A 5,217-nucleotide genomic window follows, 5' to 3' on the forward strand; every position below is an offset into this window, starting at 1 on the left:
TGAAAAAGACGTTTTGAAATCAAATAAAGATCTTGCACTTGCTCTTTGGTAACATCCCTTCAGCTAAACAAACCACCTGCCTTGTTTTTCATTTTGCCTCCCACAATGTGGTCTCTTGTGGAAAGTTTACTTCAGAACTCCAATTCATGTTGCAGCTAATATATTGAAATGGAAAAAAGAACGCCTGTTTGTTTCTATCATTCATGTTTTTGTCTTCACCTTGGAAGGATAAATATATCAGAAGGCAATAATGTGTGTAAAGTTTGTCAACTAAGCACAGCAAGTCTCTTACTCTGACTCACTGTGGTATGACGTGTCTCTTCCTGTTTAAGTGTGCACAAAGAAGCGCACGATGTGACCTGCAGACTGGATTAAAACAAATGTATTCCTCTAAAGATGAAACATCTGCTAGCAGTTTGAAACGGAACTTGCGCACAACACTTAATGGCTCACTATACATACATTATCGTTTATATGGGAAATTACAAAGAATCAGGTGTTTCAACTTTTAAAAATGTCTTTTTTAGACTCTAAATCTGATCATTTTCAACCACTTAATACAAGGGTGACCAAACTTTTTGGTTCAATGTGTTGTTCTACATTGATTTCAACATGTCAGGTTTATGCTCCTAAAATATTGTAAGGGGAATTTTTAGCTGGCTAGCTCCATCAAGTGTTAAGGCTAAGAAATGCAACAGAATGTAGGCTGAACTTAAACTTCTTGTACTGGCCACATTCATATTTTTTAATGATTTGCTGCGCTCCAATAAAATTGAGGTAACAGGCACCATATGGCCCACTGATTTAAAATGTGAAAAATGTCACTTTTCTATTGTATTTAATAAATCTCCCCAATTGCATATTAGGGTTGAAATGACAAGGAGTTTTGGCACAGAAATAGCAAATACATGACACTCGAAGCTCAGGTCCCAGCGCTCCTCATGTCTACTTCCACCTCCCCGACAGCCTCACTCAACCTGCTCAACCTCCTTTTAGCTCACTGCAATGGACAGTGCTCACGGAACAGTGAAAAAAGCACGTCAGTGGGATTTAACTGAATCTGTAGGATAAAATCTCCAGACAGCCAGATGATTGATTCCTCTAACTCTAACTCATTTTAATTGCAGTGATGAAGAGAATGGTTGATTGTCAATACATAAAAAGTTACTGGTGATATGCCTGCAAGGGCAGGAAAGACACAAATCCTGACATAAATGCAAGAAAATACTCATATTTAAATGTTTCACAAAGCAACAACAAACCCAAGTTAGACATGACTTGTTTGTTTATGAAAAAGACCTCAGGGCTCCTTTAAGGAGGTGAGACTCGATGCCATATTCATCCAACTGACAGCTGCCAAATCAGATAAAACATACTACACCTCTGTTTTTTTTTCAAAATCCAAATTCACTTTTAAACCAGGCATTTTAACATTCTTCTATGTAATAATACATTCCTTTAAGAGGTAAAAATTGGGCTAGTATTCTCAATTCAAGCAAAGATAGAACACTGGGTTGAAAAAGTAAGGCGTCTTCATTATTCCTGAGATGACAGATTAAAAAGCAGACACTAGTTATTCATTTGTTTGGCCTTCCAAAATAGTATTTGGGGCTTCTGAACAAGGGTTTTCAGTATTCATGTGAATTCTTAATAAAAGAAGAAATTGTGAGACCTGGATATATTTATATATTGAGTAGCCATCCATCATTTCCTTCCAAGGGCCAGCTCTTCAGATGAAAGGTAAGTAAGTGTTCGAGGTTGGGCTTTGTCAAATGATTTGAAACACACAGTACATGTTTGAAAATTGAAAGCTTTGTTTTCTTAACCTTTGATATACACTAGCATATAGTTTAAATCAAGAGGACTTGCTACTTGAATTTAACACAATGGTCACTTGGGTGCACCGGCCTATCCCAGCATCACTACGGGCACCAGGTGGTGGACACCCTGAATTGGTAGCCAGCCAATCTCATAGCACAAGGAGACGGATTCATGCTCACATCCACATCTTTGAGCAATTTAGAGTTTTTAAACCAGCTTACCACTACATCTTTTAGGGATGTGGGAGGAGACCAGAATACCCAGAGAAAGCCCATGCAAGCCCGGGAAGAACATGCTAACTGTACGCAGTGAGGACTGACCTGGGATCAAACCCACAACCCCAGAACTCTGAGGCCAACACACTAACCACTCGACCGCCAGATGGAAACACTATCTTCCATTCAACTAAGTGGTAACTGCTGCTAGACTGTACATATTAATAAATATACTGTATATTAACTGATTTTATCCAGAATAATCACAATAAAATGTGGAAGAATCCTTGTTAAAAAAAAATAGAATGCTGCCTTTGTTAGTTAGAATCAGGCAATGGGAGGCAAATGCATATGATTAACACCATGGTGATTCTAGCTGCTAAACGCTTGAATGTGTTGTTAGGATTTGTAACTGGGAAGGCAAGGTATTTTTTTCTAGTGCCAAAGGCAGACAGAGAGGATAGGTTTCAGTGCATCTTGCAGTCCAACAGGATTTTGGGGGGAGAGAGGGGGAGAGCCAGTAGGGTAAACACCATCCAAACAACTGTTCCCCCTGGGCATAGCCAGCTCTCATGATGTTCATCCGGTACGGCACAGGACATACTGTCAGGTTTGCAAATGTTTGCACATGCCAGATTCCTTACTGATATATATAATAAGATTTACAGTGAGCTTCCACAAAGTGATTTAGATTAATTTGGTGGTTCCTAATAAACATTAAGGATTAAAAATAAAATCTTCCGGAGGTGATTTCTTGTTGCCTTTGTCCGATTAGTCTTAATCAGAATAAATGTTTTTCTAAGAGGAGAAGGGACAGCTTGTAGGGCTTGTGGAAAGCGTCCAAATTCACCAATTGTTTCTCCAGGCAGGATTCTATCGAGTACATGTCGTCTTCAAACCAGATGAGGAGGGGATCGATGTGCTATTGGCTCTGTGAACAGGATTTTGCTGCAATTAGGCTCCATTACCAGGTGTCATGCTTAAGATGATCCTATTTTCTTGGAATCAATGACGTAGGCTATAAAGGCAGTGAGAAAGGAAGGATGCTGTACAACAGAAAGTGCAGCTTTACAATTTTCACCTGTAGTACCTGGAGTCTTCCTTGAAATATGTTTTAGTTTTTCTCTTTGTTTCTCCTTTTAGTTTTCATTTCAAATATATCCTCAAAAGGTAGTATTGGTCAACTGTTTGTGGTGACCGATGCTGATTTTACACATCTTGGATTCCATTACATTTGATCTCTGGGGGGCAGTTGTGCATTCACTTAATATTCTCTTTGCTAAAATTACATTTACAGTCCTTTTTTTCCCCCCACAGCCTTGGGTGAAAGCTTCATTTCCTGGTATGGATGGGGACCATTTCAGATCAAACAGCACACATGGGGGATTCATGAGTCCCAGCTGGGCATGTGAAAAGTCATTAAGTGTCAGCCCTGTCGCTGTTTGGGGGTTGATGCCCAGGGTCAAATAGAGACTGTGACTGTAGATGTGTGGCCCGGATAGACAACAATCATAGCAGGCCTAATGGGCAAGACTAATGGTCCAAAGGGCTGGCTGACAGATACTCACCAGTGCTCTCACCTGGGCCCTCCGAGCAAAATATGACACATACAATTTGAATGGCTGGCCTTTGAAATGGATCCTGTATCGCAAGATTGTGTTGATAGAGGATGATCTGATCTTATAATGTGCACATTTGATCATTCAATGATTAAAGGTAACTCTACAGGAGTGGCAGAAAAAGCTGTCTATTTGACGGCTATTTTGGTGGCTCGGCAACATGTTCCATAATCCTTATTGTTGGGATCCCAAAAAAGGATCTATTCACGTTTTTCTGCTTGCATACGTTGATCCAAGACATGAAATTCCTTTTCAGGTTGTATCTCCATTTTTTTTTGGTCAGGTGCTAAAATAGTAACTAGACTGGGATGTGAAAGAAATCATCCTCTCCAACAAACGTCACTCCGTTTTTTTGTAAGGTAGAAGAGCAATCTGTCCTTGCTCACAAGGCATTCTAAATGAACTCAAGCAGAGGGCTGCAGGTGACTGATTCTAATTTAGCTCCAAATATATTCTGGAGTCCCTTTCATGAAAAATGAACACATGAAAAATTCTACACTCATACAGCCCCCTAAAAGACCTAGTCACGCTGCCTTTTTAGCCATGTGAATTGCAAACTTCTATCGTGGGTTTTTGGAGGTCAATGTCTTGTAAATGAGAAAGGGTTAAAGGCTGAAATCTGAAAATGCAGTCAGAATTGGCCTAACTGGTTTCATTTTCTGTAAGGGAATTGGTACCTATACACTGGATGTGGGGACAGGTGTACAAAAGAGACTGGCCGGAACCCATGCCATTATGTAAACCAATTCTGAAAGAATGTTTTTTGATATTCACTTTCCAGCCTAAACTCTTTAAGTTTGCGATTCACAAGGTCACAAAAGTGCCTTGGCACGCAACGTTTAAGGAGTCCTATCTCCGAAACCACTTAGCATACGAGACTATAGAATCTTGCATTGTACTACAAGACACAAGTATCTCTTGAATAAATGTGAACAGAATCAGAGCCATTCCTCTGCAAAATGTTTATATCTTTGGGGAGTTCATATTGAATGAACCCTTTACAAACTGATAAATGAATCCATAAGGTAAAACTCTCAGTAGCAAATTTGTGATATACAGTACCAGTAACTATATAGGTGGTGATCAGATAAATCCACTCATTATTCATTCTCAAGCCGCACACCAGGTAAAGGAGAATGATTTGCTAATGTCATCCCCTTATAGTGTCTGTGCCTTTTTTTACGTTGCTGTGCTATACTGTGCGATCGAGTTTTAGATTGTCATAACATGATTGAAGTTCAGGGTCACCTTTCCTGTAAATGCTGTATATATTAGCACTCTATCACTCTTTGTACTGTAAAGAAAATGCTCACAATGACTAACAGTGGATGTATGAAACTAAACTGGCAAACATATTATGTTCAAAAACCATTATTTGGGGCCAAGAAAATTTCAATGCAGCCTAAACTTAGTCTGGTTATATTGGCTTACATGAGTTTTTCAGCAAGGAGTACTGTAATAAATAAAGTATTTCCTTTGTAAGCCCAGCCTCTAATGCTGGGGTCAATTATGCACAGACATTAGTCTGGGAGGAAAGCGACTTGTCCCGTCAGTGAATCACT

This window comes from Stigmatopora nigra, chromosome 10 (genome assembly GCF_051989575.1).
Source record: "Stigmatopora nigra isolate UIUO_SnigA chromosome 10, RoL_Snig_1.1, whole genome shotgun sequence".
Lineage (NCBI taxonomy): Eukaryota > Metazoa > Chordata > Actinopteri > Syngnathiformes > Syngnathidae > Stigmatopora > Stigmatopora nigra.